Source organism: Psittacula echo (genome assembly GCF_963264785.1).
Source record: "Psittacula echo genome assembly, chromosome: 5".
In the NCBI taxonomy this organism is placed as follows: Eukaryota; Metazoa; Chordata; class Aves; order Psittaciformes; family Psittacidae; genus Psittacula; species Psittacula echo.
In genome coordinates, this window is record NC_137739.1 from 76,064,977 (window position 1) to 76,078,129 (window position 13,153).

Genomic DNA, 13,153 nt, shown 5'->3' on the forward strand with positions numbered 1-13,153 from the left:
ATTATGATATTTAAACCCAGTTTCTGAAAGTTTATTAACCCCAAGTACCATTGAATAAACTATTTTTAAAATATCTGGATTATAAAGAAGCTGCTCCTGAATGGTAAGATATTTATTGAGGTTGACTAAAGAATTTTTTCTCAGCAACCCTGTTTTTTGCTTTAAGTTGCTTGAATGAATACATTTTGAGTATGATTCTGCTTTTAAAAGCTTTGCCCAAAGGTCTCTTGCTCAAACCAAAAAGTTATGCAGAACTCCAGTGTGGGAATTCAAATACTTCCTTTACACTTTTTTTTTTTTTTTTTTTTTTTTTTTTTTTGTAAATGCAAAATCTTGGAAGTTAATCTGTGGAATTTTTCTATTAAAAGTTTTGTCCAGGTCAGAGAACCACAAATTACATGGCTGGAGTTTAACAAGAAAGATGTATTAGGGAATTATTTTTCCCTTGACAAATTAATGGATTTTGCAAACATTTAGAGTGTAGGTACCACTAATTAGCAAATTTAAAAATTGCACCTATTAAAAATGAACCTTAAGGCTCAGACAGCAGAAGTCAGTTGTCAAAACAGAAATATTTCCTGTTTTATGAAGAGAAGTAGGAGAGCTATTCCCTCAGAAGGGTATTCCAGACAATAGTAAATACTTGGCATTAGATGAGCCAGAAGGATGAAAAATTGTCTACTTTGAAGTGTGACATTAGTGTTGTTGTGAGAGATGGCTGTAGAAGTGATTGGGTGAGAGTCTTTCAAGGCTAATGAACCCAAACATTTAACCAGAAGAAAAAGAGAAGGAAGTCATTTTCTGCTTCTGTACATCATCTTCAACTTCAAAATCTGTTAAACTTCCAGCTTTGATTTTTCTGAGAAACATGCTGCTTTTGGCTCCTGATTTGGATTTGTCCTGCAGCAGAAATACCTGTGACACACCAGCAATTTTGCATCTTTCCAGTGAAGCTGGGTTGAGTTAGGTGAGGCCCTGGATTAGCAGAATTTAACCAGTCATGATCCAAGAAGTAACTGCAGGTTTTGTGGAGTAAGTGGTGTTAATATGGTAAGTGGTGTCATATGGGTTGTATGTGGTTGTGCCCTGTGTGAAGGCATTTTTTGCTCAGTGCTGGTCACCTCTGGCAAAAGGGAAAGATACCTGTAGGCTGTCATAGACGTGCTGAAGATACCACCTTGTACTTGTAGTATAGACAAACTGTGGTATGGTCTTTAGGTCAAAGCACCTTAAATATTAAGAATTATATATATTATATATTCCTTGTGAGCTCTTGCATCAATTTGCATTTAAAACTTTCTAATGTGAATCACTATCAGTGACAATAACCTTAGGACACAAGGGGTGTTTCCAGTATTGCTGGTGTAAATCAGTCTATACCAACAGTCCTGCTCAAGGTCTTGAGCAAACTCAAGGCTCCTGTCTTCTCTGGTGAGGTATGAGGGCTGTCTGCAGGCTTCCAGCATCGTGCCTGTTAAATGGCCCTGCAAAAATTCACAGATTTGTAACATTTACAATGGAGTTTATTTTATAGCTCTAATAAAATCCTTCAGTGATAATTTATTTACATTAGTGTTGTCCCTCCCTAGTATGAACCTACCATTCAAAACCGCTGATCAGTCACTGCAACAGCCCCATTTTTTACAGCACTAATTCCCTGGGGAGCTTGCCAGGGACAACCACGGTGCATGGGCTGCACCCCGGAGGGTCTCACAGCTCTCTCTGTACTCATGAGCAGTTTTCTTACCCCAGCAGTTAGCAGCATATTTCAGGGAGCACAACCAAACAGTAAGAGCAGGTTGGGTTTGTATTCTACAAAGCACTTTTTAGATTAGTAGTGGCACTATTTTTATTTTATTATAAATCTAGTGTGTTCTGCTGGTTTACCTAACAAATACAAGTTTGCCCATCTTACACCACGAGAGCCTCCTCAGGAATGTGAGAATGTCAGATTCCTACTGCTGCACTGCACTGAAAATTTCAGCTCTGCTCTAGCTTTGACTCTTGAAAACAGACAAGTTTGAGATAACCCTTATAAATAACCTGTCTTCTATATCTATGTCTGTGCTGATAGCTAGATTCTCATATTTCATAATTTTTTCTCAGGGATGAATGACTTAGTATGTTTTGGGCATATTGCCAAATAAATCCTAAAGAAAACAAAATAATAAGAGGGTGGAAAAGACTACTGAGTTTATTAACCCATTGAAATGTGTGTTTGTGTGAACGTGTATAGATATGTGCATGTTGACCTTATGGTCAGCTCCCATTTGTTAAAGGCCTTTTCCAATCCATATGCAGTCAGCTGTTGAGTGCCACCAAATAGTCAGCATGAAAGTCACCTTGGGCATGCCGGTTTTCTCCTCTGAGCTGGAAAAGGCATTCTGGGGATAATAGTCCAGAAGATCCACTGAGCTTTCAGAATTGAAGCGTATTTCAAGTTCTTGCCTTAGAATATTTTAGGGATTTTAGGGGCAGAAATGCAGATGAATGAGAAGAAAAAGCAGGTAGAAAGGCTGCTTAAAACAACTGGTCAACAAAAAGAACTTCTCACTGCAATTTGTAATGGGTTTTAGCATTAATAGCAGTGGTACAGCAGCAGGCAGAACCATGAGGTTTTCCGCTGGAGTGCAACGGGGTGATAATGCACTGTGAAACCTGGAGAAAGAATGGAATATCTGTTTTTCTACGTATAGGGTTTGTTCATCAGTGAGTGTTTTACCACCTCTAAGCAGAAGGAACTGGTGCTGCTGTTGGGGTTGGTTTTTCATTTGTTGTCTGGGCTGTTACGTTGAGTACTGATGCTTTTTTCTTCATTATTGGTAGGCTGGATGGGTCAATATTGTAACCTGAGAGGATTTCTTTGCAATGAGTCTAAGAAACTGCACAACCTTCATCATGTAACTGGCAGTCTCCACCCTCCTGTCTGGCCCTTGTGGCTCTGAATTTACTCGGGGTGTGGGTTAGAAGCTGATCAAAATATAATTTCACACAGAGACAACTTAGCTCAGTTACCAGCAGCCACACAGTTTTTCCTTGCCAGAATAAATCACTCCAGGCAAAGCTCAGCTCTTAGCTGCAGTACCTTGGATGTTCCCAGCAGTCAGCCTTACCTAGTTTTATGGCTGCTTTAGGGCATCACTTCCCCTGTGCAAATAACCACTGCAAATGTTGAGGACTCAGGAAGGAGACAGACTGACCACCCTCTTGGTGCCCAGGGTATCAGAGCTTCATCCAGGGGTCCTTAGGATGTTATGGTTTTGCTTTAGAGGAGCAAGGAGGCATCCAGTCCTGGATGGAGGAGGTAGAGGGTCCATCAGTCCTGGTAAAGCTTGTGCTCAGTTCCCACCTTTTATAAGACATTCAGGCTGTTTTCTCATTTTAATTTCCATGTTCTGCCTTCCCTAAGATGTCAGGGGGGAGTTCTATACCAGGCATTTTTCTCCTCAAAGAGGTACTTATCCCATGTAATCACATTTCCTCTCCAATCAAGTTCTCAGGCCATGGCATTTTTCCTAGTCCTTGAGTAATTTATGTAGTTTTTTCCTGAAATCACACCAATTTTTCAACCTCTTTTTAAAAACAAAAGCACAAAGCCTGTATTCAGCAATGAATTCTCAGCTACACTACTGTCAGGTAGAGGCAAAAACCCCAATATTTTTCCTCACCTATTTAGGCACATCCAGGGATGGCAATGGCCCAAATCAGCAACTTCCCTGAGGTTTCTTTCTGGTCTTCCCTATTTCATTCACCGTGTCTTAAGCTTTTGTGACTCCATGCTCGCATCTTGGGCTTACCCCATTCCTTTACTAGGGTCAAAGGCACCTTTCGTAGGAGCTCTTTGGTAGCTCTGCAGAGTGTTGGGCTCTCACATTGACTGGGAATCTTCCCAGGCATCCATAACAAATGGGAACTGGTGACCAGCAGTCCCCTTTCCCTTGAGATAATGTTTGTTATAGCTGAAGAGAAAAGAAAAAAGTAAAAGTGGAAAAACAAAAATTAAAGGGGCAAACTGAAAGGTTTACCAGCTCCAGGCAGTAACCTTTGCAAGCCTAACATGGTAAGAAATACCAGGGAGTGTTAATTTTTCCGCCTCTTGGACAACTTTTCTCTTCTTGCAAGCTGCAAAGCCAGTTACGGTTCTGCTTTCTAATGTTCTTAGGCTTCAGCCCAAATCGGATCCTGGAGGCTCAGCAGGAAATCAAGCTAGAGACCTCCCAGCAAATGGTCATGTCCTTGCCCCTCCACAGCACTAGCAAGGCTGCTGAGAGGTGACTTACTGTGTGCTTCTTTTCTTCTCTCCCTGCCTTCACTCCCACCACCCTGTTAGCCATAGCATCACTCTGTGAAGTCATGTTATTTTTCTTCCCTGTTATGAACATGTTTTATTCAAAGTCAATCATTTCAGAGGAGGATTTTAGTCTTGCAGGGTTGACCTGCATCATCTCTTTTTGCACGTACTCAGCTGTATTTAAAGATACTCAGCTTCTATGTGTGTGTATCACTATGTGAACTATAGTGCTGTAAATAAATCTCTCATTTATTTTGTCAATCTTCATGGCAGTGTGTAAGGAGAGAAAATAGTGGATTTGTTATCTTGTTGTACTTCCAGTTCATTAATGAATATAGAGCAGGATGATCAGGGGAGTGGAGCACCTCCCATATGAAGACAGGTTGAGAAAGTTGGGGCTGTTCAGCCTGCAGAAGAGAAGGCTGCGTGGAGATCTCATAGCAGCCTTCCAGTATCTGAAGGGGGCCTACAGGGGTGCTGGGGATGGACTATTCATTAGGGACTGTAGTGTTGGGACATGAGGTAATGGGTTCAAACTTAAACAGGGGAAGTTTAGATTGGATAAAAGGAAGAAATTCTTTACTGAGAGGGTGGTGAGGCACTGGAATGGGTTGCCCAGGGAGGTTGTGAATGCTCCATCCTTGGCGGTGTTCAAGGCCAGGTTGGATGAGGCCTTGAGTGACATGGTTTAGTGTGAGGTGTCCCTGCCCATGGCAGGGGGGTTGGAACTAGATGATCTTAATGTCCTTTCCAATCCTAACTATTCTATGATTCTATTCTATGATTCTATATGCTGGTGTCTAGCTGAGGCTGCAGAAGGCTTCTCCATAGTTCTTTACTGCCAATGGTTTTTGAGATCCGCTAGTTGGTCAGTGTTTGATTATTTCAGGTTTTTTTCACTCATGTGATGTAATACTAAGCCTTAGGAGGGCTGATTTGTTAAAACAGAAAAGTATGTGAGTCATTTTTCTACAGCTATTCCACGGTAGTAATACTATATCCTGGTTGAGGTATGTTAATTAATATGTCATTAATTAAAAGTAAAGATGTAGGTGCAACCTCTGGTTGACGAGGGTGGTAGGTAGGAGTGCTGGAGGCTAAGAGGATGTGCTGAGGGCTATCACAATATGATTTCCTTTCCTTAACCCTCACAACTGACTACAGATGGCTACTGCTAGAAGCAAGGCCGGGCAAGGTAAACCTTCTGTCTGAGCCAGGTTGGCAATTTGCATCTTCTCCTGTAACGACAAACTCTTTACTTATTTCTGGTATCCTGTACTTGTGCAAAGGTCAAGTCTATATAAAACATTGCAGTACTAATAGTGGGGAGCAAATGCTGTGGTAAAATACTGAAGAAACAACACTTCCATCTGCCAGCATCTATCCAGAAACATCAGTAATCTCCCAAAAAGTTGTGTAATGAAATTCACGTGCTATTGCTGAAACAAAATTATAATGTTGAAGTCTTTTCTGGTTCAGTTTTCTAAAAAGCAGGTGGAAGTCTCTTCAACTTAGGAAGTTGTCTGAGGCAGGGCAGACCTCCTTTCAAGGGTTTTCTGCCTTCAGAAGCTGTGTAATACTCCATATGAACACCCTGGAATACTTCAGGGTGCTGAATCATCTTGTTTCCAAACAGCACTGTCAGGGCAATCTGAGTGGTCAAATTAATCCCATACTTTTTGGTATTTGACAGCAATTTGACATGGATGATGGCACTTTTGAGTACAAGCAGAACGCAATCCAGGCAGTTCAACCAAGCAGCCAGAGTTTCAGACCTTGTCTTAATAAATTCTTCTGCAGTTCATTCATCAGTAAAGGCAGCCTTGCTTGCAATTTATAAAAACCTTGTGTATGGCACTAGAGTTTTAATAATCCGAATGGTGGCTTTTACAGACTGAACTTGAAATCTCATTCTCACTTAAGCCAATGCTAAAAAGCTCCCATTGCCAAAGTGGGTCAGATTTTTAAATGAAATATTTAAAAGTGTGCTTTTTGCTAGATGTTCTGAATTGACAGTGATTTCTTGAGGCACTGCTCCTCTGGCATGGTACGTGATGGGTCTCATCCTGCTCAAACAGTCTTGTTATTGCAAAAGCTCCAAAAAACTCACTGTTCTGAAAGAAAAGAAGGGGGGGGTAGGGCGGGTGGGGAGGAGGAGGGAAGGAATGACGGGAAAGAGAAATGGGAGCAAGACAAAACTAAACCAAAAAAGAAAGCCTGCTAAGACCCCATTCCTATATTTAAAGCCATGTGTTAGGTAACTGTCTTCTATAAAAGAAAGCAAAAGCAAAGGGATTTCCCTTGAGGTAGAAATAATATTTTTGTTGAAGTCTTCTGAAATAGCTCTCATTTTCCCTGTAATAAAGCTTTGACTGTCTCATGATTTCAGCTGCATAGTGGAGCCCTGTCAGCATTGCTCCCCTTCTTCCTACCCAAGTTTTCATTTCCCCTCTTGTCCTCCCTCCCACCAGCAGAGCTCAAGCTAAGAAGAGGCGTGGGGCTGCATGGCCATCGCATTTTTAAGCACCTATGGACAAGGTAAACCACAGATGATCCATTTTATTGTTGCTTCAACTTTTTTAAGAACAAAAAGGGACTTGTTAGGGGTAGAAGGTGGGTTGGTATCCCCTTGCTGCACCAGCATGTGGGCTGGGGGCAGTGGCATGCTGTTGCTGTGGATGTTTGAAGGACAAGGAACTGTTGGAACATGGAAGGAAGAAGGACATGAAACTGTTCCAAAGGACATGGAACTGTTGGTACAAGTCCAGAGGAGGGCCACGAGGATGATCAGGGGACTGGAGCACCTCCCGTATGAAGACAGGGTGAGAAAGTTGGGTCTGTTCAGCCTGGAGAAGAGAAGACTGCATGGAGACCTCATAGCAGCCTTCCAGTATCTGAAGGGGGCCTACAAGGATGCTGAGGAGGGACTATTCATCAGGGACTGTAGTGACAGGACAAGGGGTAACAAGTACAGACTTAAACAGGGGAAGTTTAGATTGGATATAAGGAAGAAATTCTTTACTGAGAGGGTGGTGAGGCACTAGAATGGGTTGCCCAGGGAGGCTGTGAATGCTCCATCCCTGGCGGTGTTCAAGGCCAGGTTGGATGAGGCCTTGGGTGGCATGGTTTAGTGTGGGGTGTCCCTGCCCATGGCAGGGGGGTTGGAGCTAGATGATCTTAAGGTCCTTTCCAACCCTAACTATTCTATGATTCTATGTTCCTCTCATTTCCTACAGCAAAGCTGCAGGAGATCCTGGCTAAATTAACTTGCTGCTGTTCCTCATCCTTCCATCAGTCAACTGCCTCCAGGGCTCCTGGGCTGCCTGAGATATGAATGCTTATTTTTATTCAACTACAGCTTTAGAAAAACACATATCCAGCTGCATTCATCCCTGCTCACAGACTGGCAAACAGCTGTGCCATGCTGCCCTTGGTGACTGAGGTTTCTGTCTTGCCAGACCTGGTGTGTTCCCGTGAACGGCGAATTGCCAGGAAATGCATTGTTTGCAGGCAGCGCCAGCAAATGACATAAATCATTTGTTTGCATGTGAGGGCGCCAAGAATTGCTTTCTCTGTTCCTAGCTGCAGACTGCTTTGCTATTTTTACCTGTGACTTTCTTCAAACTGGCTTCCCCAGTGCAAAGCATCCATGGTGTGGCAGCTGGCCAGGACGGTGTGTCACAACCTGTAGCATCCCATGATGTGGAAATGCAGCCTTAACATGAAATGCAGCTGAGATTAGGCCTTGATACCCAGCTGGAGCAGGCTGAACTTAGAGACACTTGGGAAAGATGTGTGACCAAAACGCTGAGGAAGAGAGGAAGTTATCATACATGCTACATGCAGGGTTTGGAAAAAAAACAGAGCTATGCATGAGCTTTTAGTGAATGGTGTTTGCTACGGAGGTGGAAAAGGGAGGGTGAAATATGGGTCTGGTGTTTGCTAAACAGCTGTGCAATGGTTCAAGGGTTCAAACAGCTTTGACAAATAGTCTAGAGCATTACTTTCTCTTCTGCTGTCTGTTGATCAATCCCATAGCTTGAGGTAAAATGCAGTATTTGAGCCTCTGCAGATTTAGTTTTGTTCACAAGTAAGGATTTGTTTTCATAAGGGGATTATATTTATGTAAATACAAATGCTCAGTCATGAACCAAACAGGGTTAGGGAAGTGGCTGAGCAGTGGCAGAAGGCAGTTGTGAGTGCTAGGAAAAATACTGGTGTAGATGGATGATGGGGTGAGACAGAATGAAAGAATAAAGCACTGTTCTCAGTAGGGCCTGGCGGGTTATCTGAACCTTTCATTTTCACACTTTTAGTTCCTGTTTTAGTTTCTGGAGTTTCCTTCCTGGCCACTGAAGTTTGGTATGTTATTAATTACTTTAAGCTATGCTATGGCCTATCTTCATTAGCTATAGTAAAAGCCATCTTTCTGATAGGAGTCCTCTATAGCAAGACGAGGGCAGCACTGAGCCTTTAAATTCCCTATGAAAGCCTCGTTCATCTTTCCCAGGTGGAGCACTGGGTGAATCATTTTGTCTGAAGGAGGTTTTGGTGGCAGGCTGGAAAGATCTAAAAAAGCTGGGAGAAATCTTACCAGAAAGAAGTCATTTTACATGAGAATGAGACAAGTGTTTCTGGAACATGAATACTGGTTTCTTCAGAGCTTCCTCTGGAAACACAATTTTTGGAACTGCACAGGAAAGTAAGAGAAAAGTAGACTGTCAGAAATTCACCTTCTTGGATGTGGTTGCCGTATTAGAGTATAAGTTTTAAGATGCATTTCAAGTCTCAGAGGTGTGCAGTAATCAGGTTTCCCAAAACCTTTTATTGTGTGTTTTCAATAGAAAAGTTTCATAAACCCTCTTGGTCTAGCAGAAAGAGGTCCAGAAACATCACATTTGTAAAGTTTAAAATACATGTGTTCTCATGTGTTTTCCCATGCTGTAAGACAGCTGCCCTGAACACATTTGTGAAATTCAGACACCAAGGCTTTACACCAATCCAGTAGATGTCAGGACTCCTTCTCCAGAAATGTCAAATCTCCCCCTATTTGCTTGGAGCAGCACATACCTCAAGACACCCAGTTTCCAGCACCGTCTTGGCTGCCACGGCAGGAAACAGCTGCGCTTGTGCTGGCTTCTTTCATTACTGGCCATGAAGTGTCGCTGCCACTTTGAAATCTGAGGAGCTGCACAGTCTGGAAAAGTTCAGTTTGGGGTCAGGTTTCCTAAAATAGCACTGAGCTGTGCAGGGCAGAGGAGCACCTAATCCTCCTACACTGGGAGGGAGGGGAGATCGGGTCTGACCCATTGTGGTTGCTGCATGCATTACTGAGCATCTGTGAGCATCAGTGCGGGCACTATCACTCATCAGGGAGAAATCTGCATATAGAAATGGACAGCACATCTTCTATTATTCTATAATGAAGGGTTCAGCTTTTTACTGCGGAACAGCCTCACTGCTGTGCTTCCCAAGCAGTGATTAGTCTGCACAGATAAAAAACAGACCTGTAGTAGCTCTGGTGCCAGTGAGAGTCCAAGTGATGAGCAGTAACTAGATGGACATGCAGGAGTTCCCCTGATGCTATCTCTAGGCTGAAATAGCTCTGTGATCACGCAGGTGCTGAGCACGGGAGAGCTGAGGAAGGAGAAAAGCCCATTTCCCATCCTAAATGTCATTCGCAAGCTAAATAGGATGGAAGGAGGGATATAGCTTGAAGCAACCCTAAGGAGTTTTGAGGAAACTGTGAAGTAGGCTCCATTTGGGGTGGGGGTGCTATTCTGGGGTTCTGCCCTCTCTGCAGAGCTCGTCCTGATGCTCCCACTAGAGACTGTTCGTGGGTTTTTTTAATACCTTGAAGAGAATGACATTTTTATTTAGAGGTGTTGCTCCTCTACAGGGGTTTTGGGTGTGTTGGAGCTATCTCAATATTAAGCATGAGATTCCTTACATATTTTTTCTCTGAAACAGCACAAGCACAAACAAATTCTCCCTCCTTTCCTCTGTCAATGCTCTCTTCATCTCTCATGCTTCCTTGCGTACCTCTCCTGCTACTAAAGATCACTCTTACATGGGAGAGTGGGTCAGGCAGCACCTCTAGGGCAGCTGGAGATGTTGGGTTTCAATAGCTAGAAATAGGGGAAGCCACTGTCAGCTCCTTTCTGATGCATTCCACCTCTCATGGGTGAACCAGACCCAGACTTGTCTGCTTACTAGAGCTGAGTCCAGCTTAAAAGCCCTTTAAGCCATGATCCTGCCGGCACAGCCTGGCCTATGGGAGCTCTCCTCCCCACTTGCTAGTCCCAAGCACTTTGTACTGAAATGGCCCTTCCTTCTGGTGAGCCCTTGAGCTGTGTCAAGCTCTGACCTTGCTCTTCAGTTCGTAAGAAGGAAATGGGAGAAAATTTCCTTTTGCTATGAAATGAATAAGCTGACTCTGATGTGCTGCATGGTTTTGGTCAGGCAGGGGTTGCAGAAAAGGTGGTGGAACAGAAGTTCTGCTTCAGGTCCCTCTTGCAAAAAATTTCTGGCAGATCAAAACCCACCTTTGTTTCAAAACTGTCATCATGCCCTGATTTCAGGGATCAGCTGAACAAGTACAGGTAAAAATAATGTGACATCTCATGGTCACATGCACACAGAGCAATGGAAAAGGCAGAGCCTTTACGTTTTTTTAAAATCAGAGTTTCTTGCATAACGGTGCAGCCAGGGGAGAATTGCATGTGTGAGGAGCATGAATCAAAAGCCTTGCTCTCAGTCACTAGAAAGAAATCTCACTGGGGTGACTGACAAAGCAAAGGTGCCATGGACTTGCAGATCTCCAATATGTTGGTGGCAAATGGAAGAAGGGAGTTTGAAAGTCGTACAGACTACTATCAAGAGCTGGAAACAGATTCGTTTCTATGGGAATTTGATCCTTTTTAAACAGGACTCCTTGGCATGATGGACAGGTCTGAGGAGAGCTGTGCATTCTTTTTGGGGGTCCCCACCTCTCTCTAAGGGAGAGGCTTTGGCAGTAGGAGTTAAAGCAACACCCTGCTCCTGTAGCAAAGCTGAATGCCAAAAGTTAGCCCTTTTTGTTGGGGCAGTAACCCTTGGTGGAGCAAGATGAGTTACCCCCACAGTGGCAGCAACACACTGGGTTCCCTGCTTGATGCAAGTCACATCTTGCTTTCCTAGGAAAGGTGAGGAAGTCTCCAGGCTTTCTTTGAAGAACGAGAGGACCACTGAAGGATGGAAGGGCTCAGAAGCTGCTGTAAAAGGGAGCCCCAAGCTCATCATTGGGCTGCTGGTCATTACATTGTCGACCTTCCTCCCCAGACCCTTCCCAGGGAGCTTATCACATTGCATCATGACAGTGCAGAACAATACCTCAAAGGCTAGGTGCTTCTGGCACTGCCCCACCACCAAGGGTCATTTCAGTTAGGGTACATATTCACATTTGGTATTTGGCTGCTTGTTGGCTAGCCCCTATTCCTGTTTTTGGGGAACTGTGGAGGTGCGTGTCTACTGTCCATCCAAAAGTGGATGGATCCATCCATCCCTGGAGGCTTCTCAATAACAAGCTTGCCTAGGATTGCAATCTAGGCAGCAACTGTGTTTCCCTGCCTTTTCTTCTGATAGAGTGACATGCACCTTGGGTCTTCCCTCCTGAAGCCTGGTCTGCAAGATGGGGAGGAAAGCCTGACAGTATTTTACGTGCCAGGGCACATGCTGTGGGGACTTGGCGTATACTTCTGTGGTGAACTGCACATCCGCCTCCTTGGGGGGAGTCTGATTGCTGTGCTTGTGCACAGGAACTGGACATGGCTTCTAAAAGATGAGTACGCGTGGTCTCAGAAGAACTGCCAAAGACTAAACCCAAACAGAAATGTAAGTTATTCCTGGTGACAAATCTACAGTGGTGGCTAGTTTAGGTTCTGAACTTAATGTTTCTTGGCAGAAAATTGATTTTAAGCTAGTATGGCCAAATATCTGTCTCCTGAGGTGTTTTTAAGCTTTTCCTCTTCTCACTAAAGATCTCTAAAATAGGAAGAAAATCAGAGGACGGGGAAGTCTTGGTAGGTTTGTAAATGACTTAGAGAAAAAGATACAGAAAACAGGACATGTCTGAGTCTGGGAATGCTGAAACGTTGCTGAAGTTTCTTTTGTTCTCTAATGACAGAGAAGTCTGCCAGTCTTGGCTTTGCTGCGAGCTTCACTCTCTGTAACTAAAAATCAATTAGTATGTTTAGCAATTATCTAATTAACTTACTAAAGCTATCATGTTAGATTCATATCCAAACATGCCTCTAGATCGTACGTGTTAGTAATAATGCAAATGATGCATTTATTGCTCATGTAAGTTTGAATTAATTGAGGCACGTGATATTTTTGTTGATTTTGCACATACCTAATACACTGTACTTGGAGATCTCTGAATGAGGATCACAAAAACTTCCCCGCATATCCTCTGTACACAGGACTTGCTCCCTGAAGCTCAATCATGAGAAATAGTGCAGAACGGTCCCCAGTGTCAGCATCAACTTGCAGGAGAATCGGTCAGTGTAATTTGACTGTCCTTGGGTTTACTCCCAGATAAATTGATGGCCCAAAGGACCAAGCACTAGGCTGTACCTCAAGCAACATATTCTGTCTCCCCATGCTTGGCTAGGGCCTTGCACCCACTGCTTCTCTGTTTTATTTAGACTGGGATCTTCATGCAGCAAAAACTGTCTCTTGAACAGTTGTATTCACAGCACTTACTGTTTGTACCTGCTTACAGCTAGATCCTCTCAATAATAATGCAAAAAACCATCTGATGCCAAAGACCCCATTGTTTGCTGCATTCAGAGGTCAAATTAATTTTTCAGTTAGCATTTA